This window comes from Bos grunniens, chromosome 1 (genome assembly GCF_055505025.1).
Source record: "Bos grunniens cultivar Pamir isolate PY7600 chromosome 1, Bosgru_T2T1.0, whole genome shotgun sequence".
Lineage (NCBI taxonomy): Eukaryota > Metazoa > Chordata > Mammalia > Artiodactyla > Bovidae > Bos > Bos grunniens.
Window position 1 is genome coordinate 155856494 of NC_141165.1, and position 27608 is coordinate 155884101.

The 27608-nt window shown below is 45.8% G+C and overlaps 1 long non-coding RNA gene across 1 annotated transcript; it reads left to right on the plus strand.

Annotated features, from left to right (window-relative positions):
• Positions 1–1399: 1399 nt before the first annotated feature.
• On the plus strand, positions 1400–26404 carry LOC147380377 (uncharacterized). Its single transcript, XR_015168754.1, has 3 exons — positions 1400–1570; positions 23171–23331; positions 25123–26404. It is a non-coding gene; the product is annotated as an uncharacterized LOC147380377 (long non-coding RNA).
• Positions 26405–27608: the final 1204 nt, after the last annotated feature.

Consider the following 27608-nt stretch of genomic DNA (forward strand, 5'->3'; position numbering starts at 1 on the left):
AACATTAGTAAATAGGGATGAGAGGCATTAAAAATATTGTCATACTAACTGCCATGGTAAGTAGAATAGCACTGTATGTTTAGAAAATAAATTGGACTTGTGAAAATAACTTCTTTTTTTTATATCTTTACATACGTGTCCTAGAAAAACGTATTTTTTCCCTCATGCTTTTGCTCCCTTTAACGTGGTCGTTGTTCAGTCACTGAGTTGTATCCAATTCTTTGTGACCCCCTGGACTGCAGCAGGCTAGGCTTCCCTGTCTTTCACTGTCTCCCTGAGTTTGCTGTGTCCGTTGAGTCAGTAATGCCATCCAACCATCTCATCTTCTGTTCCCTCTTTTCCTCCACCTTCAATCTTTCCCAGCATCAGGGTCTTTTCTAAGGAGTCGGCTCTTCACATCAGCTCACCACAGTATTGGCGCTTCAGCTTCAGCATCAGTCCTTCCGGTGAATATTCAGGGTTGACTTCCTTTAGGATGGACTGGTTGGGTCTCCTTGTGGCTCTCTCATTCTTAATTGCGTCCATCAGTAGAGACTGACCAGTGGGAGGGCAATCTCTCCCTCTTCCAAACTAAATGGCATTTATTGAACTCTACTGGGTGCATTTGCCTTTAAAAAATTTTTGTGTCCTGGGACTTCCCACTTCCCTAGTCCAGTGGCTAAGAATCCACCTGCCAACGCAGGGGATGTGGGTTCAATTCATGGATGGGGAACTAAGATCCCACATGCTTCAGAGAAACTGAAGCCCGCGTGCCACAACGAGAGAAAGCCTACACACCACAAGCAAGAGCCTGAGTGCCACAAGCAAGAGCCAGCACAGCTGAAAACAAAAACTAAATAGAAACAAACTTCCGTGTCCTTTAGGATAGGAGTTACTATCTTAATAAATGAGTACGGAAGGCTGAAATGGCCCCCAAAGATGTCCATGGCCTCATTCCTGGACTCTGTGACTATACCTTATGTGGAAAAAGAGCTGTTGCAGATGTGATCAAGTTAAAGGTCTTAAAGCTATTATCCTGGATCATCCAGATGGGCACTAAATACCATCACAAATCTTCTTATAAAAGGAAGGTGGAGGGAGGGACTTCACTGGTGGTCCAGTTGTTAAGACTCCAGGCTTCCACTGCAGGGGGCATGGGTTCGATCTCTGGTCAGGGATCTAAGATCCCACATACCGCAGGGCATGGTCAGAAAGAAAGAAAAAAAAAGGTAGGTAAGGGGGAGGTCCGACAGGAAAGAAGGCAATGTGACCACTGAAGCAAGATGTTAAGCTGCTGGCTTTGAAGATGGAGGAGGGAGCCAAAGATCACGAAATGCAGGAAATGTGGCATTCGAAGAAGGAGGAAGCAAAGAAACTGACTCCCCGCCGGAGCCCCCGGAAGGACCGTGGGCCTGCCAACAGAGCACTGCAGCCCAGTGAAGTCAGTTGCAGAACTTCTGATCTCCAGAATTCTAAGAGGACAAATGAGTCTTATTTCAAGCCCACGTTTGTGGTAACGTACAGCAGTAGGAAACTAACAAAATGAGTAAACAGAGAGCTTTACTGTGAGTCGCTTTGAGCCACCCAGCAGGTAAGTGGAGCTGGAATTCACACTCTGGCCTTTTGATTCTAAGCCTCACATTCTTTCTGCTATTTCATGCTGCTTCTGAGACTGCAGCAGTTCAGGTGCAATAATTGGAAAACAGATAAATTAAGTAAGATGCAAGTGTGTGTGTGTGTGTGTGTGTGTGTGTGTGTGTGTGTGTGGCTTCTCCGGTGGCCCAGCGGTAAGGAATCTGCTTGCAATGCAGGAAACACAGGTTCGATCCCTGGGTTGGGAAGATCCCCTGGAGGAGGAAATGGCAACCCACTCCAGTATTCTTGCCTGGAGAATCCCCATGGACAGAGGAGCCGGCGGGCTACAGTCCATGGGCTTGCAAAGAGTTGGACACGACTGAGCAACTGAGCATGTGTGTGTGTGTGCATGCGCACAAGGCATGCAGGACACTAGCAGGAAGAGAGGGAAGCATCTGAAAGACAGCATATCATCGAACTGCATTCGTTTCTTAAACTATAGCCAATAGGAAATTGAGACACACCAAGTAAAAACGTGACTAGGACCAGTAGCTTTTAAAAGGTGTCATTAAGCTCAGGTTTGGGCTGTGTTTTTCTCTGCCCACATTGCAGTCCTCGTATTGTGATATAAAGTGACGGCCTTCTCGATCCCATGTGCTCACCTCCAGCAGTGGACTAAAAGTAAGGTTTGCAAGAAAGCAAAGATCCTTGAGAGTCCTGCTAAATAACAGAATGTGAGTCGTATGGAATTGCAGCCAGGACTGCAATATGGGAGGTCCTGAACTTCAACATTTGGCTTTCCTGAAGGAGGTGAGAAGGCAAGCTCGTCCATGAATAGATGCTGGTCACTTTTGTGCCAGAGCCCAGCCTTGACGCCTGTTCACCTGACCTTGTTGAATTTTCTCTTTCATTTTTAGCTCTTCTGAAACCCCAGAAAGAGTAGGCTGAGAAAGTTATCTCATTTCACTTAACGAGGACTCTGGGGTCCAGAGAAGTGAAGGAATGTCTCCATTGCTTACTAGAAGGAATGGGGAAAGCATCTCTTTCTGAAAGCTCTCCAAGAAGAATCGCAGCTGTCTGTCCTTGGTTCATCTTCCGAGAAAGCAATTCATCAGGAAAGTCTTGCTGAGCTATCAATGATCTTTTCATGTGAAAACGTCGCTACATGCTACTCTCTTTGATACAGAACCGTTGGCCTCACTTAGCCTTAATAATCTCTATGTTTATGTACAAATGATGTCTATTTAGATGCATAGTGTTGTTCAGTCACTCAGTTGTGTCCAACTCTTTGTAACCCGTGGACTATAGCACTCCAGGTTTCTCTGTCTAGGATGCATGTTACTTGGACACAATATCATGGTATTATCTGAGAGATCACGGCACACTTCGTGTCCTGGGTTGAAGAGAAAAACAAAAGTCAAAGACCCCTAGCCAGAAGACAACAGTGTGTCACAGCATAACGTGATGGGCTTTGATTTCTACTTTTGGCAGCTTTGCCTTGGGGAAACATACCGTGTAACAACACTGAGAAAGGTGAGTTGGGAAAGTCTCTTTAGTTGATTAAGTGCCCTCATTCTTTTCCAAGGCTCCCTCCACCTCAAAAACTCTGAAATCCCCTTATCAGCTCTTGAGAGGACAACAGAAGGAAACACGCATTTTCTAAAGCCTTAATCCTATTCCCACCTAACCTCCCCCCACCCGCTGACTGTGCCAGGCTTCCTGTTTCTTCAACTTAGTCTCCACTGCTGGTTTTAAAGCCACCAACACCTCCTCTGTTGCCAGGGCTTTTCTGTAGCTGGGACTCGCTTGGCTTTGTTGTTGTTGAATTCGGTTGTGCCAGGTCCTAGAGCATGTGGGCTCTAGTTCCCCAAACAGGGATCCAACTTGGGCCCCCTGCATTGGGAGTGAGGAGTTTTAACCACTGGACCACCAGGGAAGTCCTGACTTGTTTTAATTAGAAAATTGAGGTGGAGAGCTGTCTGAAGCTCACTTGGAGGGACCAGTGTGGAATCAAGGTAGATTATGGATGACCTGGGTGGCCATCCTCCACTGAGACGAGGTCCTGCCAATACCACTGCATTTGCTTGGCTCACCAAGCGGCAATGGCAAGATGTGCTGGGGAGAGCTTTGCTTGGGGCCTTCTTCTTTCACTTAGCAGGTCCTCATGGATGCCAACTGTGTGCCAGACAAGACTGTAGAGTTTGGGGGCTTTCCTGGTGGTCCAGTGGTTAAGAATCTACCTGTCAACGCAATGGACACAGGTTCAATCCCTGGTCTGGGAAGATCCCACGTGGGCAGCTAAGCCTGTGCCCCACAGCTCCAGAGCCCGAGACCTACAACTACTGAAGCCCGTGAACCTAGAGTCTGTGCTCCGCAAGAGAAGTCACTGCAACGAGAAGCCTGAACACCGGAACCAGACCGTAGCTCCTGCTCTCCACAAGTAGGGAAATCCCATGCGCAGCAACAAAGACCCAGCACAGCCATGAATAAACAAATCTTTTTTAAAAAAAAAAGGAAGGTAGGAGTTTAAATACCATGGTAGAGGAAATCTAGTGGCACCCCTAACTCTAATTCCCTAAACCAGAGGACTTTGCCACGGGAAACATGCTTATTTTGTCAGTGACATCTACTGGAAGAGAATTGGAGGCCAGGGAAGAAGTGGGTGTCCCTACAGGCACGAAGAATCACCAGTTATGTTAGCATGTCCCTGGTTTCTCTTCACAGTTGACAGCTTGATGGCATTAGACATTATCTTCTACAGCGATTTCTACAAACTTGCCTGTTTCAAGTTTTTATTTTGGGAAACTCTGATTAAATTTTGATGGGCTAAAAGTGCACTATCTTAAATCCAGCTAAACGCAGAGATTCCCAGGTTGGGCTGGAGGCATGCACTGGGACTGGTGGCAAGTTGTTCAGAATTAAGTACTACTCTGTTTGGTTAAATTCAACAGGTGGTTACTGAGCCGGGCTGTGGCCAGGCCGTGCCCAGTCGAGAGTCTACTCTACTTCTGACCTCATGGAGCTCCCAGTCTAGTGAGGAAGACACGTTTAAATAGGGAATCACAAGTATGATGAGGTTTACAGAGTGTGCTATAAATAGCAAGCGGATTAAAGCTAATCTAGAGGGCCAGCTGCTGCTGCTGTTGCTGCCACTGAAGCAAATGGAAGCCAGAAAGAGAAGGAAAAAAAAAAGGCAGGAAATTTGCCTGAAAAAAAGTAATAATAGCCTGGAGGCCACACACAATGGGGACCAAGTTTCCCCCTTCCCCCCAAGTTCCAATGAAGCATCCTTTCATTTTTATTTTGTGAGATTGAAGCAGTAATAGCTGGGTGTACAAAGAATTTCCTGTAGATTAAATGAAGCTGGAAGGAGTTGATAGACTTCAGGCAGCGATTTGGGCTATTAATCGAAGCCAGTCATTCATTAACCCTCAGGAAGTTTTCTGTGCCAAAGTCATTATTATTATTATAAACTAAACCCCAAGCCTCAAATGGGTGTATGGCTACTTTTCTCTCCAGGATGTTCAATATATGAGTCACCCAGGGAGCTTGAATCATTTCCTAAATTCCCTTCTGGTTCGTGGGGTGTTTGGCTTTGTATCATGCCCTGCTGCTGCGGGAATCCAGCAAAAGCCCTCTCGAAAGGTAACGATCACTCCTGCCTTTTTAATGAGGTCCTGAGTGGCTCTGGTAGGCAGCTGACCATCCCCTAATTTGGGTTCTTCTGTCCTTTCATGCTGTAACATCGTAGCTGGCAACATGGCCCTCTGGCTAAAGACTGTGTTTCCCAGGCTGCTTTGCAGTGGGCTTGGTCATGTGACTAGGGAACTGTTGGCAGAAGTAAGGGGAGTCATTTCTTGACCTGGCCCTCAAAGAATTGGAAGGATGATCCCCTCTCCATTCCCAGTCCTTTCCACCTTTCCTTTGCTGCAAGGAGATGACAGGCATTGGAGCAGGCTCCTTAGAACACAGATATGGTCCAGTAGCCATTGAGGAAGTAAGCTGACCAAACAGCCCTGAACTGCTGACTGTTACACGGGAAAGAAACAAACTTTTGTTAAGACTTCCCAAGGGGTAAAGAACTGCCCGTTTAGTACTCGAAGGGGAAGATAAATAAAAGAACATCTACTGAGACCCTGTGATATTTCCTAACACATGTAATCTTATCTAATCTTTATCATAAAACTAAGAGGGGTGTAATTTTACCCCATTTTACAGACAAGGAAAGTGAGGCCCACACCACCTAAATAATGTTCCCAAGTTGCTACACTCCACAACAGAAACAAGATTTAAATCTAGGTTTGTCTGACTTCAGAGCCCATGTTTTGTGGTTGTTTGTTTTGTTCCATTTTTAATTGAGGTCTGTTGAACATGTAACATTATACTTGTTTCAAGTGTACAATATAATGATTCAATGTTTTTATATATTGCCGAACAGACCACCATATTAAGTCTAGTTAACACCCATCACCATCTATAGTTAGAAACTTTTTTCTTGTGATGAAAACTTCTAAGATCTACTGTCTTAACACCTTTCAACTGTGTAATACAAGGTTGTCGACTGTAGTCACCATGCTGCACATTGCGTCCGTCACCATGACTTGTTTTAAAACTAGAACTCTGTACCTTTTGAGCCTCTTCAGCCATTTCACCCAACGACCTGCCATCCCTGCCTCTGGCAACTACCAATCTTCTCTTTGTATATATGAGCTCTGTTGTTGCTTTTTTCAGATTCCACATATAAGTAAGATCATGTGATGTTTGCCTTTCTCTGTCTGACTTATTTTATTCACCATAGTGCCCTCAATGGCAATATTTCACTCTTTTATGGCTGAGTAATATTTAATTATGTACATATAGAGAAAGTATGAGATTGTGTGTATGTAAACGTTTTCTGTATGCACTCATCTGTTGGTGGATACTGAGTTTGTTTACATGTCTTGGCTATTGTAAATAATGCTGCAGTGAACATGGGAGTGCATATAGCTTTTCAAATGAGTGTTTTCATTGTCTTCAGGTAAATACCCAGGAGTGGAATTGCTGGATCATATGGTAGTTCTATTTTTAATTTTTTTGAGGAACATCCATATTGTCTTCCCTAGTGTCTGCACCAATCTATACTCCCACCAACAGTGTGAGAGTGTCCCCTTTCTCCATACCCTGGACAACATTTGTTATTTCTTGTCTTTTAAAATACTATAATAACCATTCTAACAGGTGTAGATGACAACTCATTGTGTTTTGATTTGCATTTCCCGATGATGACTGATATTGAGCATCTTTTCTTCTGTGTCTCAGTCGTCTGTATATTGTCTGTGAAAAAAATGTCTCTTCATAGCTTCTGCCCATTTCTAAAATCAGATTGCTTGCTATTGATCTGTATGAGTTCTTTATATATTTCAGATATTAGGCCCTGATCAGATATAAGATTTGCAAATATCTTCTCCTATTCAGTAGGTTGCCTTCTCATTTTGATGGTTTCCTTTGCTGTGCAGAAGTTTTTCAGTTTACTGTCAGAGCCCACATTTTATCAACTGCTCCTAAAATAAGAAATAAGCTGATCTTTAGGTTGGGGAATTTTTCATCCAAGTCTTTGACTGGAATGCAAAACACCTGGTTTATGGAAATATCCAGGAGAAAAGGTTTCATAAATGTTCTTTAAAAAGCGGTGCTTTGCATCATTTATGGAAAGAAAATGTCTTTTGTTAGCATGGTGAAAGAAGGGCTGTTTGAAAATGATTGCTGTTCTCCTTCCCTGTTCCTTTGAGAAGCTGTTGCTCCCCAAGCTGGTGTGGTTCTGAGCCTCAGTGCCCCCAAGGAGGTGGCAACAATGATGCAGTTCTGGCCAATCAGGGTCCTCCTGGCTCTTGCCAACCTAGAAGGGCAAGGGAAGGACATGTGACCAAGCAGAGCCAGCCAGCTCGTCCACAATTCACATGTCCCTGCTGGGAGAGAGAGATGCTTCCTTTGCCCCTCTGGGCATCAGGCCATGAAGACTTGGGAGGGAGGCATCACGTTTCTCTGGCCGAGGACCCAGGATCTGCAGCCAGAGCTGGAAGGAATGCTGTCTGGGAGGGCCAAGCTTCAGGGGCCAGGGCTGCTGCTGCTGCTAAGTCGCTTCAGTCCTGTCCGACTCTGTGCGACCCCGAAGACGGCAGCCCACCAGGCTCCCCCGTCCCTGGGATTCTCCAGGCAAGAACACTGGAGTGGGCTGCCATTTCCTTCTCCATGCATGAAAGTGAAAAGTGAAAATGAAGTCTCTCAGTCATGTCCGACCCTCAGCAACCCCATGGACTGCAGCCTTCCAGGCTCCTCCATCCATGGGATTTTCCAGACAAGAGGACTGGAGTGGGGTGCCATTGCCTTCTCCGTCGGGGGCCAAGGGTGGTGGACAAATTCCCAACCTTGCTCATCCCCGAGCAGAAATACTACATTAATAAGTAAAATCCCCTTTTGTCCTAAGCTGGACCGGTTTTGCTTTCTCTTATTTGCCAATTAAAGCCTCCTAATACCATAGGGAAGTGGGTCTGAGTGCAAAAAGCAAGCTCACAGTTTTAATACTTATATCTTTATATGTATTTCTCAATCTTTATTCTTACATAATATTATACATAGTACGTATTATTATTTATTGTAGTCATAAGGGCTTCCCTGATGGCTGAGCGGTAAAACATCCACCTGCCAATGCAGGAGACATAGGTTCAGTACCTGGGTCAGGAAGATCCCCTGGAGAAGGAAATGGCAACCCACTCCAGTATTCTTATCTGGGAAATCCCATGGACAGAGGGGCCTGATGGGCTACCGTCCATGGGGTCGCACAGAGTCAGACACTGTAGTGACTTAGCAGCAGCAGCAGAGGATATGTTTATATATTTATTGATTATTTTCACATTTACAGTCTATATCGTATTATTATGTATTTCATAAATTTTATAAATTCTGAGAATTTCAGGCATACTCTGTTTTCAGATGAAACCACAAAGACAAATACCAGCATGAACTATTTGGAACTGCCATCTTTTCATCTGGCTCCTGTAGAATGGTTTTCTGTGTATTTCATAAATAAGGTCTAGTCCCCATTTTTAGCTTGTAAGTTCCCAGGGATGCAGATGGTAGCTTCTGACTTAATCACCAGACCCCGCCCCCATGAGATGTCTGTAAATGTGTCTTTCTACCTGAATTGCCATTTTTGTCTAACAAAGCTCATCCTATGATTAACCACTTTCATTTTCTCTTCTTCTTTAAAGGTGTTACTCAAAATGGATTTCCCTAGCTTTTCACAGCTTTCTAGACTCTGGCCCCAAATAAGACTATTTTTCCATCTCTTTTCTCTGGGGCCAGTCCCCATGTGTGTGGACACATTCGGGGGTAACTTCAGGGCTTCGGGGTCCCTATCTATCCCAGGGCCTCACCACTTGCTTCCTGAGGTTTAAAAGTCCTTTTTGGCGGGGACTTCCCTGTGGGTCCAGTGGTTAAGACTGCACACTTCCACTGCGGGGAGCACGGATTCAATCTCTGGTCAGGGAACTAAGATCCCGCATGCTGTGTGGTGAGGTCAGGAATAAACAAACACATCCTTATTGTTTATAAAGAAAGTCCTTCTTGGTGGAGCACTGCCTCTCAGGCTTCAGAGATGACTTAAAAAGGGACTCCACCTGGCCGAGGGATGAATTATCTATGGAGTGCCTACTGTATGTCTGGCAGTATAATTTTCACATGAAATAAAAATAGGGGGGAGGGTTTATTCAGAATGTATTAAGGATTTCAAAATATGAACAGCAGAGCATTAAACCAAGTGCAGGGCCCCCTGAGCACAAGGCCAACATGGCTGTGTGCAAGCTGGCTCTGCTCAAGTGTTTCAGGAGCCGGGCACACAAGGATGACAACGTAAACAAACACTCCTACCTTGTGGAGTTACATTCCAGCAAGAAGAGGGAGACGATACACAAAAAGATAGCAAAACGAAACTAGTAAGTTTCCCCTAAACAAAAACCTATAGAATGGTAGAAGATCATCTGTGCTATGGGGGACATAGATCAGGAAACTGGGGTAGGGGGAAGTCAGGGATCAGGGAAGGGGGTTATTTTCTGTTTTCATTAGGATGATCAGGAAAGACCTCACCAAGAAGGGGGATTTGTGTAAGGAGACAGGGGATGCTCCAAGCAGATACATAGGGGAAAGACTTCCAGGCAAACAGAGACTCTGATTGGGGGAGCAAGCTCCCTGTGGCAAAGGAAGAGCATATGGTGGGAGGGGAGTGAGCGGGGCAGAGCAGCTGCAGGTGACATCAGAGAGAAGACTCAAGGATTCCATCTGAGGCCGTGGCCATTATCCACGTGGCAGATGCAGGTAGCTTGAAGCAGGGAGCGATGGGGAGATTGTGAGAAGCGATCAGGCTGAGGATGCCTTTGGAGAGTAGAGCCCGAAAGGAGAAGCATCAGAAGGGAACAAAGTTTGGGGGGCATTTGAGGAGCTCAGTCTTGAACAAGCTTTGTCTGAGATGCCCCTTTGCTGTTGCAACAGAGGCACTCAGGGGGCAGCTGGAGATATGAATTTTGGAGTCAGGGGGTGGGGTCCAAGCGGGAGATGCCCACGTGGGCATCATCAGAGGTGACGTAGGACACAAGGGGAAGGACCCTCTGAGAACTTGGGCCCACCTGGATATGAGACACACACAGACGCTTCTAGCAGAACTGGGTGTTGGTGTGACGAGGGAAAAGAGACAAACACAGGAAAAGGATTGTTCAAAGTCAAGTGTCAGAAGGTAGGAAGTGGCCAGGTCCAAGCCTGGAGGAATGAGGATGAGGAAACAAGACAGACTGGCCGGAACCGGAAATGCTGAGCCCGAGAGGCCGAGCAGAGAGGGCACCCGGCGGCTCCCTGATCACTCAGGAGCCACCTCTCAACCAGCAGCAGGTCTGGTCCATGACAGCTCTGAAATGCCTGCCAGGTTGACCCCATCCTTTCCTTCTTTGTTACCAGCACCACAGGGAAAAACACAGAACTCACCTCTGCTCTAACTTGCCTCAGATGCTTCCTCTTCTCAAGAGTAGCTGGTCTTAGAGTATAAATCACATCTCACCCATCACCTGTTTATAACCTGCATTTATAAACTTCTCATTGCATTTCAGCTTTAGGCGAGTCCTTTTTTTTTTAACCCACAAATGCAATTTTTTTCTGGTTCTAAGCTCAACGTGATAATAATCAGATGTGACATTTTTCTTTCTGTAACATTTTTTATTTTGTATTGGTTTTTTGTTGTCCTTCAGTTGCTAAGTCATGTCCAACTCTTTGTGACCCCATGGACTGCAGCACACCAGGCTTCCCTATCCTACACTCTCTCCCTGAGTTTGCTCAAACTCATGGCCATTGAGTCGGTGATGCCATCCAACCATCTCATCCTCTGTTACTCCCTTCCCCTCCTGCCCTCAATCTTTCCTAGCATCAGGGTCTTTTCCAATGAGTTGGCTCTTTGCATCAGGTGGCCAAAGTATTGAAGCTTCAGCTTCAGTATCAGTCCTTCCAATGGATATTCAGAGTTGATTTCCTTGAGGATTGACTGGTTTGATCTCTTTGCTGTCCAAGGGACTTTCAAGAGTCTTCTCCAACACCAGAGTTCAAAAGCATCAATTCTTTGATGCTCAACCTTCTTGATGGTCCATTTCTCACATCCATACGTGACTGCTGGGAAAAACCATAGCTTTGACTATATCAACCTTTGTCAGCAAAGTGATGTCTCTGCTTTTTAACACACTGTCTAGGTTTGCCATAGCTTTTCTTCAAAGGAGCAAGCGTCTTTTAATTTCATGGCTGCAGTCACCATCTGCAGTGGTTTTGGAGCCCAAGAAAAGAAAGTCAGTCACTGTTTCCATTGTTTCCCCATCTATGTGCCATGGAATGATGGGACTGGATGCCATGCTCTTCTTTTTTTGAATGGTGAGTTTTAAGCCAACTTTTTCACTCTTCTCTTTCACCTTCATCAAGAGGCTGTTTAGCTCCTCTTCACTTTCTGCCACTAGGGTGGTATCATCTGCATATCTGAGGTTATTGATATTTCTCCTGGCAATCTTGATTCCAGCTTGAGCTTCATCCAGCCAGGCATTTCTCATGATGTACTCTGCATATAAGTTGAATAAAGAGGTTTAAATAAGCAGTTTAATATATTATGTAAATAATATATTATTTAATGTAATAATATATTAAATAGCTTAAATATAAGTTAAATATACAGCCTTGACATACTCCTTTCCCAATTTGGAACCAGTCTGTCATTCCATGTCCAGTTCTAACTGTTGCTTCTTGACCCGCTTCTATACAGGCTTCTTAGGAGGCAGGTCAGGTGGTCTGGTATTCCCATCTCTTGAAGAATTTTCCACAGTTTGTTGTGATCCACACAGTTAAAGGCTTTAGCATAGTCAATAAAGCAGAAGTAGATGTTTTTCTGGAATTCTCTTGCTTTTTCTATGATTCAATGGATGTTGGCAATTTGATCTCTGCCTTTTCTAAATCCAGTTTGAATATCTGGAAGTTCTCAGTTCACATACTGTTGAAGTCTAGCTTGAAGGATTTTGAGCATTATTTTGCTAGCATGCAAAATAAGTGCAACTGTATGGTAGATTGAACCTTCTTTGGCATTGCCTTTCTTTGGGACTGGGATGAAAACTGACCTTTTCCGGCCCTGTGGCCATTGCTGAGTTTTACAAAGTTGAAGGTATAATGAATGCAGCACTTTAACAGCATCATCTTTTAGGATTTGAAATAACTCAGCTGGAATTCCATCACCTCCACTAGCTTTGTTAGTAGTAATGCTTCCTCAGGCCCATTTGACTTCATACTCTAGGATGTCTGGCTCAATGCGAGTGATCACACCATTGTTAAGACCTTTTTTTGTACAGTTCTTCTATGTATTCTTGCCACCTCTTCTCGATCTCTTCTGCTCCTGTTAGGTCCATATCATTTCTGTCCTTTATTGAGCCCATCTTTGCATGAAATGTTCCCCTGGTATCTCCAGTTTTCTTGAAGAGATCTCTAGTGTTTCCCATTCTATTGTTTTCCTCTATTTCTTTGCATTGTTCACTTAAGAAGGCTTTCTTATCTCTCCTTGCTATTCTCTGGAACTCTGAATTCAGATGGATATCTCTTTCCTTTTCTCCTTTGCCTTTAGCTTCTCTTCTCAGTTATTTGTAAGGCCTCTTCAGACAATCATTTTGTTTTTTTGCATTTCTTTTTCTTGGGGATGGTTCTGATTACCGTCTCCTGTACAGTGTCATGAACCTCCATCCATAGCTCTTTAGGCACTCTGTCTATCAGATCTAATCCTTTGAATCTATTTGCACTTCCACTGTATAATCATAAGGGATTTGATCTAGGTCACATCTGAATGGTCTAGTGTTTCCCCCTAGTTTTTTCAATGTAAGTCTGAATTTGACAATAAGGAGTTCATGATCTGAGCCACAGTCAGCTCCTGGTCTTGTTTTTTGCTGACTATTATAGAGCTTTTAGATCTTCGGCTGCAAAGAATATGATCAATCTGATTTCAGTGTTGGCCATCTGGTGATGTCCATGTGTAGAGTTTTCTCTTGTTGTTGGAAGAGGGTGTTTGCCATGACCAGTGTGTTCTCTTGGCAAAACCCTGTTAGCCTTTGCCTTTACTTCATTTTATACTCTAAAGCCAAACTTCCCTGTTACTCCAGGTTTCTCTTAAGCCTGGCTCATTGGCCAGACAGGAGAACATTCTTCACGCCTGGGATTCACGTCCTGGGGAGGTCCAGGCTTCTTCATATGACAGCTTCAGTGCTGACACACAGGTTTGGAATCAATCCCTCATGACAATCAGCTGCTTTAACCAAAGAAGCTGAGAATCACCAAACATTTAAGCTGAAAGCCATCTCTAAGATCAACCACTCAGATGAGGAAGAGAAACCGGGACTTCTGATGGAGGGATGGCAGTGCCCGTGTCAGGACCACAACAGGGTCCACCTGCGCTGGGGCTGGGTCAGCCTCTGCCATAAGGACCACTGGGCCGGGAGGCTACAGGCCCAATGCACAGGTGTCAACAAAGTGCATGGGATCCAGCCCTTCACACTGACAGCAGGGACTTGGGCATGAGACTCCAACCTCTAGGAGCCTAATGGCTGCAACTGCAAATGCTCATTGCAAGAGAAGGAAAACTTTTTCAGAAAAACAATCACAGCTTGACGTTCTGACTCCACCTTGATCCAGAACACAGCAGGAGGGAGTACTGAAAGATTTAATGTTTTGATTTCAGGGGATGGTGGATTTAGATGAGATCAATTTTTTTTCTTCTATTTTTGTTCCCCAACAACCTCCTGAATAAGTTGCTTCAACAAACTGTATCTCACATATACTGTATGTGTGTTTATTCAACAAATATTTATTGTGTTCCTACCATTCAGTCATTCCACAAACGTTTATTAGAGTCTTAGTCCATCCTAAAGGAAATCAGTCCTGAATATTTATTGGAAGGACTGATGCTGAAGCCGAAACTCTAACACTCTGGCCACCTGATGCGAAAAACTGGCTCATTGAAAAAGACCCTGATGCTGGGAAAGATTGAAGGCAGGAGGAGAAGGGGACAACAGAGGATGAGATGGCTGGATGGTATCACCAACGCGATGGACAGGAGTTTGAGTAAACTCCAGGAGTTGGTGATGGACAGGGAGGCCTGGCGTGCTGCAGTCCATAGGGTCACAAAGAGTTGAACACAACTGAGCGACTGGACTGAACTGAACACTGAGTGAGGTGGTGTGCCAGTGATGGGTGAAGTGGGCGTGATTGGCGTTTTCCCCAGGCTCACCACCTGTGTCGCAGGTACTGGAGAGGGCTTGCCCTCTGTCTTAGCTCTCTCCTCTCACTCCCTCTACTCTCTTGCCTCCCTCCCTCCTTCTGTCCTTCCCTTCCTCCCCGTCACCCTTCCCAAACCCCATCACCCTGGGGATGTGATGCTATACCATGAATAGGAATGGATGGTGTTTCTTCCACTTTTACCTGCTCTTGCAGAATCTCCAACCTCTCTGCAAAGCCCACCTCCAGTAGTTTATTGATATACCACAGGAAGTATGACTTTTAGAAATTCTTCCCTGGCAGAATTTAACTCCTGTCTTGAGCCCCCATGATTCTATGTCATCTTAGGTTTCCAGGTTTTCCCTAGGGTTATATATGTCCCAAGGGGCTTTGACGGGCCAAGGTATGTCCGGGGGTCCCTCCAGTCCTTGCTGAATGTCCGTGGAGTTGTCCATGGTCACTGGTCCACACAGGTTGCCAAGGATCCCTCCCCTGCCGGAAGCTCTGTGTGGTCCATAAGCTCTGCGTTTCCCATCCACACTTGGCTGCACAGTAACCTGCCCCTGCTTCTCCCTTACGATGGGGCCAGGGCCCCTTCACCTGGCAGCCTTTCTCTCTTTGGGGTCTAGGCCCTGCTTGCTGGGTGGAACCTGAGCAAAGAGGCACAGGACTCCCCTGCTATCAGATCCACAGGGAGGTCAGTCCAGCACTTGCCCTGGGGTGGGGATAGAGGGTCCTTCTCACTGGGACCCACCAGCCCTTGAGGCCCATTGCTTCCCAGTGGTCCTCCCTCTCCTCTCACTCCAGGGGAACTTCACTTAAGCTGGAACATGTGTTCTCTGGGCACTCTGCAACCTGTCACCTAACAGTGATCTTGATCCTTTCCATGTCCCTTGTGTGAGTTGCTTAGTCGTATCCAACTCTTTACAACCCCATGGACTACAGCCCACCAGGCTCCTGCCCATGGAATTCTCCAGGCAAGAATACTGGAGTGGGTAGCCATTCCCTTCTCCAGGGGATCTTTCTGACCCAGGGACTGAACCCAGGTCTCCTGCATTGCAGGCAGACTCTTTACCATCTGAGCCACCAGGGAAGCCCTTGGAAACTTAAAACCTAGAAGACAGTCTATTATCACATCCCTTTGCTGAGGCAATGGGCATCAGATGGCTCGACTGCTCCCCATAAAGGTTTTAGGAAAGAAGAGGGGGTCACGGGTATAAGGAAACTGTGGCTAAGGCCAATTAAATATCAATAACATTATCTTCCTAGTGATACATATATGCTGCTGCTAAGTCACTTCAGTCGTGTCCGACTCTGTGTGACCCCACAGACGGCAGCCCAACAGGCTCCCCCGTCCCCGGGATTCTCCAGGCAAGAACGCTGGAGTGGGCAGCCATTTCCTTCTCCAATGCATGAAAGTGAAAAGTGAAAGGGAAGTTGCTCAGTCCTGTCCGACCCTCAGCGACCCCATGGACTGCAGCTTTCCAGGCTCCTCCATCCATGGGATTCTCCAGGCAAGCGTACTGGAGTGGGGTGCCATTGCCTTCTCCATATGTGGACAATACAAAATTCTATAAGTTTATAATTAGGTGGTTAGATCATTTCTAGATGATATCTGTTCATGGATGATGGATGATTTTTATTTTCTTTCTAAAAATTATGTGTATTTTAAATTTGTACACATTTTTGTTAGATGAATTTTCTCCATACCCTAGCTTTAAATACCATCTATAATGTGCTAATAATTCCAAGGTTTATATCTGTAGCCTAAACCCCTCCTCTGGGCTCCAATTGCAAAAGTGATGTCTTCCACTTGGAGGTCTCACAGGTGTTATCAATGTAAAAGTCTAAAATGGAAAATTTGAACCTGCTTTCTCCTGACTCTTGTCCCAAAATTTTATAAAGTGTACTTTTCTATGTCTTTCTCGTCTCAGTCAAAGGCACCCCCTAGTCTCTTAAGTTTTTTGAGTGATCCTTGGTCCCCACCCCAGATCTCCTATCCCTCCAAAACACGTTTCATATTTCACCTGCGTGGCCACCACTCCACTCCAAGCCAGTGTCATCTCCAACTTACGTGCTTGTGTGTGTGCTCAGTCGCTTCAGTCGTGTCCAACTCTTTGTGACCCCATGGACTGTGGCCAGCCAGGCCCCTCTGTCCATGGGATTCTTCAGGCAAGAACACTGGAGGGGGCTGCCGTGCCCTCCTCCAGGGGATCCTCCTGACCCAGGGATCGAACTGGCATCTCCTGCATCACAGGCAGATTCTTTACCACGGAGCCAGTGGGGAAGTCCCCTCCAACTTACATGACCATACAGATTTTTCCTCTTATGCTGGGTATAGTTTTTTTCATTGATTACTGGAGAGACTGGGTGGTCATTAACCAAGCCTGAATAAACAGACCCTTGAAGTTTCTCACACTGGGGCACACTGAAGAGTCATGAGAGAATCAGTGTTGTTGCAAACCAGCACCTACCATGGCAAATGCCTTTGTGACTTTCCATTTCTGGCTCATGTTAGAATACCCATTTTACTTTCTCTGAATCTTGCTGGACATGACATGCCTCTTCTGATCAAGTCGCCAGGTGGGTCCTGCTGGCTCAGCTTCAGCTGAGGATGGCTGCTGGCCTGATCTTTGAGGTCTGTCCAAGGCTCCTTGGGGCTTCCCTGGTGGCTCATCGAAAAAGAATCCACCTGCAATGCAGGAGATGCGGGAGATGCAGGTTCGACCTGAGTCAGGAAGATGCCCTGGAGGAGGGCATGGTAACCCACTCCAGTGTTCTTGCTAGGAAAATCACATGGACAGAGGAGCCTGGCAGACTACAGTGTTGCAAAGAGTTGAACATGAATGAAGCAACTAAACACATGCATACATGCACAAAAGGCTCCTCGAAGTCAATGACTCGAACCCAAGCTTAGGTTGTTGCAAGTACACTTCTGATTTGATGACAGTCCAGCCACTTTTTTTCACATGAAAGTATTCATCATTCTTTCATTCTCATTCTTTCTTACACTTTAAACCTTCCATGTGGAGTTATTTTCCTTTTCCTTTCAGATGGTGGTCTGCCGGTGGTGAATGCTTTTTTGCATTTTTTTCTTATCCCCAAATGTCTGAATTTCACTTTAATTCTTGAGGGATATTTTCCATGGGTAGAGGATTTAGCGTTTTTCTCTTGGTAAATCAAAGACATCGTTGCACAGTGTTCTAGCTTTCATTGTGTTTTAAGGAGTCAGTTGAATGTTTATCCTGATGGCTCAGATGGTAAAGAATCTGCCTGCAATGCAGGAGACTCAGGTTCAATCCCTGGACTGGGGAGATGCCCTGGAGAAGGGAATGGCTACCCACTCTGGTATTCTTGCCTGGAGAATCCCATGGACAGAGGAGGCTGGTAGGCTAACAGTCCGTGGGTCATAAAGAGTGGGGTCAAGACTAAGCAATGAACACTTTCACACTTGCTTCTTTTAATGGTTTTTCTCTTCCTTAGATTAGTGGAGGGGAATACATTTAATTGCTTGCAGTGGTTGTGTTATAGTAGTGCAATTATGGAATTATAGATGACTTATTTAAAGGCAAGCTCCTTTTTTTCTCAGGCTGCTTTAAGATTTTCTTTTCCCGTCTCTTTTTCTCTTTTCCGAATATAAGGGTATATTTTTTATTGTCTTGCTGGGAGTTCGTTGGTCTCGATTCTGTGGGTGAGTGTCATCAGTTTGGGATAATCATCTATCAGCCTATATTTAAATATTTCTTTCTATGCCTTTCTCTCTTTTTACTCCAACTGATACTTACATTAAATGTTTATTAAATCTACTCACAGTGAAAGACTAGAGATCTCTTCAAGAAAATGAGATTTACCAAGGGAACATTTCATGCAAAGATGGGCACAATAAAACATAAATGATATGGACCTAACAGAAGCAGAAGATATTAAGAAGAGGTGGCAAGAATACACAGAGTTCAGTTCAGTTCAGTTGCTCAGTCATGTCCGACACTGCAACCCCATGGACTGCAGCACACCAGGCCTCCTTGTCTATCACCAACTCCTGAAGCTTACTCAAAATCATGTCCAGTGAGTTGGTGATGCCATCCAACCATCTCATCCTCTGTTGTCCCCTTCTCCTCCTGTCTTCAATCTTTCCCAGCATCAGGGTCTTGTCTAGTGAGTCAGTTCTTCGCATTAGGTGGTCAAAGTATTGGAGTTTCAGCTTCAGCATCAGTCCTTCCAATGAATATTCAGGACTGATCTCCTTTAGGATGGACTGGTTGGATCTCCTTGCAGTTCAAGGGACTCTTAAGAGTCTTCTCCAACACCACAGTTCAGAAGCATCAATTCTTTGGCGCTCAGCTTTCTTTATAGTCCAACTCTCACATCCATACATGACTACTGGAAAAACCATAGCTTTGACTAGATGGACCTTTGTTGGCAAAGTAATGTCTCTGCTTTTTAATATGCTGTCTAGGTTGGTCAGAACTTTTCTTCCAAGGAGTAAGCATCTTTTAATTTCATGGCTGCAGTCACCATCTGCAGTGATTTTGGAGCCCAAAAGAATGAAGTCGGGCGCTGTTTCCACTATTTCCCCATCTATTTGCCATGAAGTGATGGGACCAGATGCCATGATCTTCGTTTTCTGAATGTTGAGATTTAAGCCAACTTTTAACTCTCCTTTCACTTTCATCAAAAGGCTCTTTAGTTCTTCTTCACTTTCTGCCATAAAGGTGGTGTCATCTGCAAATCTGAGGTTATTGATATTTCTCCCAGTTAGCCTTGTCTAACTTAATGAAATGGTGAGCCATGCTGTGTAGGGCCATCCAAGACAGACGGGTCATGGTGGAGAGTTCTGACAAAACGTGGTCCACTTGAGGAAGGAATGGCAAATCACTTCAGTATTCTTGCCTTGAGACAATATGGCAGGACATTTGGAAAACTCAGCAGTAACCTCAGAATACACAGAAGAACTATATAAAAAAGATCTTCATGACCCAAATAATCACAATGGTATGATCACTCACCTAGAGCCAGATATCCTGGAATGCAAAGTCAAGTGGGCCTTAGGAAGTATCACTAAGAACAAAGCTAGTGGGTGTGATGGAATTCCATTTGAGGTATTTCAAATCCTCAAAGATGATGTTGTGAAAGTGTTGCACTCAATATGCCAACAAATTTGGAAAACTCAGCAGTGGCCACAGGACTGGAAAAGATCAGTTTTCATTCCAATCCCAAAGAAAGGCAATGCCAAAGAATGCTCAAACTACTGCACAATTGCACTCATCTCACACGCTAGTAAAGAAATGCTCAAAATTCTCCAAGTCAGGCTTCAACATGTATGTGAACTGTGAACTTCCAGATGTTCAAGCTGGTTTTAGAAGAGGCAGAGGAACCAGAGATCAAATTGCCAACATCCACTGGATCATCAAAAAAGCAAGAGAGTTCCAGAGAAACATCTATTTTGCTTTATTGACTATGCCAAAGCCCTTGTCTACGTGGATCACAACAAACTGTGGAAAATTCTTCAAGAGATGGGAATACCTGACAGTGGAAACAGTGACTGACTTTATTTATTTATTTTTTGGCTCTAAAATCACTGCAGATGGTGATTTTAGCCATGAAATTAAAGGATGCTTACTCCTTGGAAGAAAGGTTATGACCAACCTAGACAGCATATTAAAAAGCAGAGACATTACTTTGTCAACAAAGGTCTGTCTAGTCAAGGCTATGGTTTTACCACTAGTCATGTATGGATGTGAGAGTTGGACTGTGAAGAAAGCTGAGCAGCAAAGAATTGATACTTTTGAACTGTGGTTTTGGAGACGACTCTTGAGAGTCCCTTGGACTGCAAGGAGATCCAACCAGTCCATCCTAAAGGAGATCAGTCCTGAATATTCATTGGAAGGAATGATGCTGAGGTTGAAACTCCAATACTTTGGGCACCGAGATGAAGAACTGACTCATTGGAAAAGACCCTGATGCTGGAAAAGATTGAAGGCTGGATAAGAAGGGGACGACAGAGGATGAGATGGTTGGATGGCATCACTGACTCAATGGGCGTGAGCTTGAGTTAGCTCCAGGAGTTGGTGATAGATAGGGAGGCCTGGCGTGCTGCAGTCCATGGGGTTGCAAAGAGTTGGACACGACACAGCAATTGAACTGACCTGAACTTTTTAATCATTTTGTCTTTCCAGAATATAATTTTGATAGCTTTTTCTGCTTTAGTCTTGGGAAACAAATTCTCTCTGCAGTTGTGTCTAAAAGTGTCATTAAAATCATCTACTAGGGGACTTCCCTGGTGGCCCAGGGGTTAAGATTCTCTGGTCCTCTGCAAGGGACTTGGGTTCAATCTCTGGTCAGGGAACTAAGATTCTGCATGCTGCTTGGTATCGCCAAAAATAAAAGTTAAAAAACTTTGCCCATTAACATCCTCAGGTGAGTAATCATTACAAAAATCATTAAAAAAAATCATCCTCTAATCTTTAATTCTAACTAATGTATGTTTCACAACTAGAAATTCTTTTTAATATCAATTGTGATACTTTTGGGGGGTTCCCTGGTGGCTTAGGTGGCAAAGAATCTCCCCGGTATGCAGAGGGCCTGGGTTCGATCCCTGGGTTAGGAAGATCCCCTGGAGAAGGATCTTTTTTTATCATTTTCAGTTTTTTGCTAAAATTGTCAATCTTGTTGATTATTTCTTAGACAGAATTGACTGAGTCTGTGTCTAGTAATTGAAGGATCTGAAATCTTTGTGTTTCTTTTGTCTGTTGGCTTTCACCCACGATGCCACCTTTTCTTGTTGCCTGGTTGCCTTTGAATATAACCAGCTCCAGTTTTCTCCTGAGTGTGCCCAGAAGGCCCACAGCAAGCGTTCATGAAAGTAACCTGTCCACCTTTCAGCAGTGTTCCACGTGGTCCTCCTCTCCTGCTCAGTTACATTCAAGGATCTGCAGAGCTGGGTGAAATCACCTCATTTTTGCCTTCAGTGGAAGTTGCCTCCCACAGGTCATTGCCACTTCCCCACACAACCAATGCCTCTCTCGCTTATTCTGCTCGGAGGGCCAGAGCGACTCTGCATCCGCTGCGGTTCTCAGGAAACTGCGGGGCTGGGCTCCCTGTGCAACAGCGCTGGGGGGTGGGGAGCCAGTGATGGGCCCCTCAGTTGCTTGGGTTGGCTTTTTAATATTTGGGGTAAAACAACTCCTGCGATGTTCACTTGTCTTCCGCTGGCTACCTCCCACGGGGATACATTCCGGCGGCAGGGATCAGAGTAGACTGTAAATACAACAGCCCCTCCCGCCCGCTGATGACGGTTGTTGTTTTCAGCCTTCAGCCCAGCTTGTCAGCCTAACTTTCCGTTCCTTTCAGCTTGACACTTCGACAGCTTGGTACACGCAGATTAGCGTCTGGGAGGGGGTGCGGCAGGTGGGGGTGTGGAATGTTACCTCACACGCTGCCAGGCATGCTCAGACACGTGGAACACCCAAGAGGCGGAGGTTGGGGGCCGGGGGTAGCGCTAGGGGTGGGAGGATTAAGGAGGCGAGAGCCGCAGAGCCTGCTTCGTAAATGACCAGAACTTGACACACACGCGCGGGCCCCCCCACACTCACACACACACACGCACACGCACACACTCACACATGTGTACACACTCACATGCGCACACACATGCGTGCACGCACACACACTTTCACACACTCACACATGCGCACACACTCTCACACATGCATATACACACACCCTCTCACACGCACACACTCTCACACATGCACACACTCTCACACATGCACATACACTCACACGCACATACACACTCACACACATATACTCTCACACATGCACACCACACACACTCTCTCTCACACATGCACACACACATGCACATACACGCACACACACACACTCTCACACATGCACGCGCGCGCGCGCGCACACACACACACACACGCTCACCTATTTTTGGCCTAAGTGCCTCAGGGCTTTTCTTGGGGAAAGCACATGCACTCTTTCCCTCCCCAGGTTCCACCTGGTAAATTTCCTACAGCCCCGCTGTGGAAGTCTCCGCTGCCCTCCTCCCAGCCCGAGCCCAGTGCCCAGAGCGGAGCGCCTGGCCTGCCCGCCCACTTCCTGTTTCACTGTTTCACCTCAATGGACAGAGTCTGCTGGGAGCCTGTGGGGAGGGCTCGAGCCCCAGGAGTACCCCACCCTCCTAGGCGGGGGCACTCTATGTCCCGTCCCAGGCACTGCTCCCAGAACAGCGTCACCCTCTGTATCCCTCCCTTGAGACCCACACCTGGCCGCCCTGAAAATAGAGTTTATTCCATTTTCATTGAGGAGAGGGGACTCCACCATCCTCATACCATCTGATTCGCCTGAAGAGTCACATCTTCCACCCTCATGAAAAACACAGCAGCTTGTCACAATGAGTGATGTTACCGTGAATAATGCAGTTTTGAGTTGAAGCTTCTTCTTTTCCAAGAATCAGTAAATTTCCCTTTTCCTCTGCATTTCCTCCTCTCCCCCATGACATCTAGGTTTAACAAGTCATGAGTTATTGTGGTTTTACTCTTGGGGAGAATTGTTTTTTTTTTTTTTTTCCTACTGTTAACTGCATTGCCAACTGATGAAAACATTTAAAAGGAGCATTGAGTAAGGTTCCCTGAGCTATACAAGTAGGTTCTCATTGCTTATCTATTTTACGCATGGTGTCAATAGAGTATATATGTCAATCCCAGCCTCCCGATTCATCCCACCTCCCCTTTCCCCTTTGGTGTCCATACGTTTGATCTCTATGTCTGTGTCTCTATTTCTGTTTTGCAAACATTTACAGTAGCCAGAGCATGGAAGCAACCTAAATGCCCATCAACGGGGGAACTGATAAAGAAGATGTGGCACATATAGACAATGGAATATTACTCAGCTATAAAAAGGAACAAAATTGAGTCATTTGTAGAGATGTGGATGGACCTAGAGACTGTCACACAGAGTGAAGTAAGTCAGAGAGAGAAAAACAAATATCATATATTAATGCACAGACTTGGAATCTAGAAAAATGGTATAGATGATCTTTCGCTGTCCTAAGTGGTATGAGATGGTATCTCACTGTGGCTTTGATCTTCAGGTGTTGGATTTTATTCTAAGGGTGGCAGGGAGCATTGGGAGGATGAGAAGCAGGATTGAGGGTAGGTGAACAGGATGCTCAAGTTCAAAGGGACCTCACTGGCTGCTGTGTGGCAAACAGATGGTAGGAGACTCCAGCGGTGAATTGGGAGGTGCTGATAGCTTGGATAAGGATGAGAACAGAGGAGGTGGGGAGAAGTTGTCAGATACGGGTATACTGTGAAGGTAGTACAGAGTTGACAGTTTTTGCAGATGGATTGAACATGGAGTTTGAGAAAAAGAAAGGAGTCAAAGATGACTACAGAGTTTTGGCCTGATAGGCAGTGGTAACCCCATTAACTGAGACGGGAGCCAGAGGGATGAGATAAATTTCAAGTGGGGAGGGAAATAAAAAGTTGCATCTAGAATGTTACATTTGGGAAGTCTAATGCATATTAGACATCCAAGAGGGCATGGATTGGGGCCTTTAAAGCTCAGAGAGAAGGCTGGGTAAAAGATAGGGATCAGATTTGTGCATTGTTCATTGGAAGCACTGATGTTGAAGCTGAAACTCCAATACTTTGGCCACCTGATGTGAAGAACTGACTCATTTGAAAAGACCCTGATGCTGGGAAAGATTGAAAGCGGGAGGAGAAGGGGATGACAGAGGATGAGATGGTTGGATGGCATTACCAACTCAATGGACATGAGTTTGAGTAAACTCTGGGAGTTAGTGATGGACAAGGAGGCCTGTGGCGTGCTGCAGCCCATGGGGTCACAAAGAGTCGGACATGACTGAGAAACTGAACTGATACATATTTAGCTTCTCCTTGCAGTGGCTGCTCTTGCTCGGCTTTAGAGCTTGCCAACTCAATAGTTGTGGTACACGGCCTAGTTGCCCTGAGGCATGTGCAGTCTCCCAAACCACATGGGACCCAAGGAGGTTGTCTAGGTCAGGGGTCAGCAAACTACCACCCATGAGCCAAATCCAGCCTGCTGCCTCTTTTTGTACCAAGGGCTAGCTAAGAGCGGTTTTTACATTTTTGAATGTTATGGAAAAAAAATGTTGAAAAGAATCAACTTTTTGACACATGAAAATTGTATGAAATTCAAATGGCAGTGTTCACCAATAAAGTTTTCTAGGTACCCAGCTGTGCCCATTGGTTGATGTATCATCTGTGGCTACTTTGGTGGCCTAGGGACTGAGTGAGAGAGGGAAGACAGAGAAGAGGCGCGGGGGCTGAGGCCTGGGCAGTGCCTGTCAAGGGTCAGCCACTGCCCCTGCGAGTCCAGGGGACCAGCAAGCCAGGGTTGCTCACCTCCTGCATTCAGGCCTACTTAGCATCTCCTGGATGGCTGAGGTCAGAGCGTCCACAAGAAGCACTCAGACGGTAGACTCCGCCTGCCGTGCAGGTGGCCCAGGTTCAATCCCTGGGTTGGGAAGAACCCCTGGAGAAGGGCATGGCTACCCACTATAGTATTCTTGCCTGGAGAGTCCCATGGACAGAGGAGCCTGATGGGCTACAGTCCATGGGGTCACCAAGAGCCAGACATGACTGAGCGACTTAACATTTTCACTTCCACGTGAAATGGCTGGCGTCCTGCCTTGTTTTCCTCTGTAGGCTGCTGTAACAAATGACCACAAACAGCATAACTTTAATATCTGTTCTCTCACTGTTTCAGAACATGTAAGTCTGAAATGGAGGGATTGGCAGGTCCACAGGAGGATCCAGCTTGCTTCTTTGTGGCTTCTGACACCCCATCTTAAGCATCCTTTGGCTTATAATTGCCTCACTACAGTCTGGTTCTGTTCTCACACACCTTCTCCCCTGTGTCTCGGCATCATCATGTTCTTAGAAGGACATAAGTCACTGGATTAGGCCCCTTCTTATCCAGTGTGACCTCCAACTCGATCACATCTTCAAAGACCTGATTTCCAAACAAGGCCACACTCGCAGGCATTGGGGTGAGAACTTCAGCACACCCTTTGGGACACACTGTTCTATCCATGACACTTGCACACACAAAGATCACGTGCGTTGATCGAAGCATGCCTGAGTTCTTGAGATGTTTTTTAAAAGGACACAGCCAGGACTTCCCTGGTGGTCCAGCAGTTAAGAATCCACCTGCCAGTACAGGGGACATGGGTTCGATCCCTGGTCCAGGAAGATCCCACATGCTGCGGGGCAGCTAAGACTATGCACCACAGCTCCCGAAGCCGGCAAGCCCTACAGCCCATTCTCCGCAATAAGACAAGCCTCTGCAAGGAGAAGCCCACTCCCTGCAACTAGAGAAATTAGAGAAATTTCACGGCAATTAGAGAAAGCCCGTGCACAGCAATGAAGACCCAGCGCAGCCAAAATCAAAAGCGAAAAAAAAAGGACACAGCCAGGAGACTGATCTTGGGGAGGAAAAAAGAAAAAAAAATTCCTTTATTGGTTTTATGATCTTCATGCCTTTGGGTGGAGTGGCTGCCTCCCCATGGGCAGAATTTGGGCAGGAGAAGAACACAAACATCTCTGATGTCATAGTGAGCTCAGGCAACCCACTGTGGAGTTTCTTGAGTTTCAGGTAGAGGTTCTCTGCCAGGAATTTCAAGTCTCAGGCCTGAGATGCCACAGGAAAAGGCAGCGAGGAGACTGGGGGGGAAGGAGCCCTGGACCCAGAGACTAGGGGCTGTCATCCTGAGGCTGCGTGACCTTCAGCATGTCACTGTTGCTGCTCCCCTTGGACCTCAGCTCCTTCTGCAGGAAGGAAGTGACCACGGCCCCATCTCTCCTCTCTCGGTGTCACCATGAGGATGAGCGGAAATCTGAGCCCTGGACGCAGCACGCACTTCGCAAAGTGTTGTTTCCAGATGAAGCAAACCTGACATCATAGCATGACTAAAAGCCTGACACTTAGCATCTCATCTGTAGTGGATCAAGTTTCTTTCCAATAAATCAAATTTTGCGAACTCGAAAAATTGCCAGATAACTTGTTTTTCCTCCAGCCTCCCTTTTCCTCTCCAGTTGTAGTAAAATAGACATAACAGAAACTTTACCTTTTTAACCATTTCAAAGTGTACAATGCAGTGGCCTTAAGTACATTCTAGTTCCAGAATATTTCATCATCCCAAACAGAAGCCTTGTTTCTGCCAAGCAGTAACTCACCGTTTCTGCTCAGCCCCACCCCCTGCCCCTGGCAATCACAAATCTGCTTTCTGTATCTATGGATTTACCTATTCTGGACATTTCCTTTACATGGATGCACCCAACATGTGGCCTTTTGTGTCTGGGTTTTTTACGTAGCATAATGGTTCCAAGACTCACTCATGCTGTAGCATGTGTGTTTCATTTTGTATGTCTGAATAATACTCCATTGTGTAAATACGCTGCATTTTGCTTATCTGTTCATTCGCTGATGGACCTTTGGATTGTTCTGCCTTTTGGCTCTTATGAGTACTGCTCCTACAAACATTGCTGTATACATTTTTGCTGGAACACTTGCTTTCAAGTTCTTTTGGGTACATACCTAGGAGCGGAATTGTTGGGTCACCGGGGCTTCTCCTAAGGGCAGAAACAGTGCTGGTAGGCATCCTTCTTTGGGGGCCTCCCAGGTAGCACTCGTGGTAAAGAACCCGCCTGCCAGTGCAGGAGACACAAGAGACACGGGTTCGATCCCTGGGTCGGGAAGATCCCCTGGAAGAGGAAATGGCAACCACTCCAATATTCTTGCCTGGAAAATCCCATGGATAGAGGAGTCTGGCAAGCTACAGTCCTTGGGGCCACGAAGAGTTGGACAGGACTGAGCGGCTGGCATATATATATGTTTGATTTGTGGTGGAACTGCCAGATTGTTCTTCATAGTGGCTGCACCATTTTGCACTTCCATCAGCATGTATAAGGATTTCGGTTTCTCCCAGATAATGTCTGAACACCTGGTTTGTTAAATGCAATAATGCCTCCTGAACAAGCCAGCTGCTTGTTTTTCTCTGTCTTTCCTGCATGATTGGAGGCCCTGGGGGTAGCCAGTGGTACCCCCACTCTGGTCCCCTCGGGGACCTCTCCTGGTAGGTCACTCATGGCCATCATTCATGCAGATCTTCCAGAACCAGAGAGCTGACCCTAGAGTGAGGATATGGGTCAGCTGACTAGAACCTCTGCAGTACTCATGGGGCAGAGGACAGG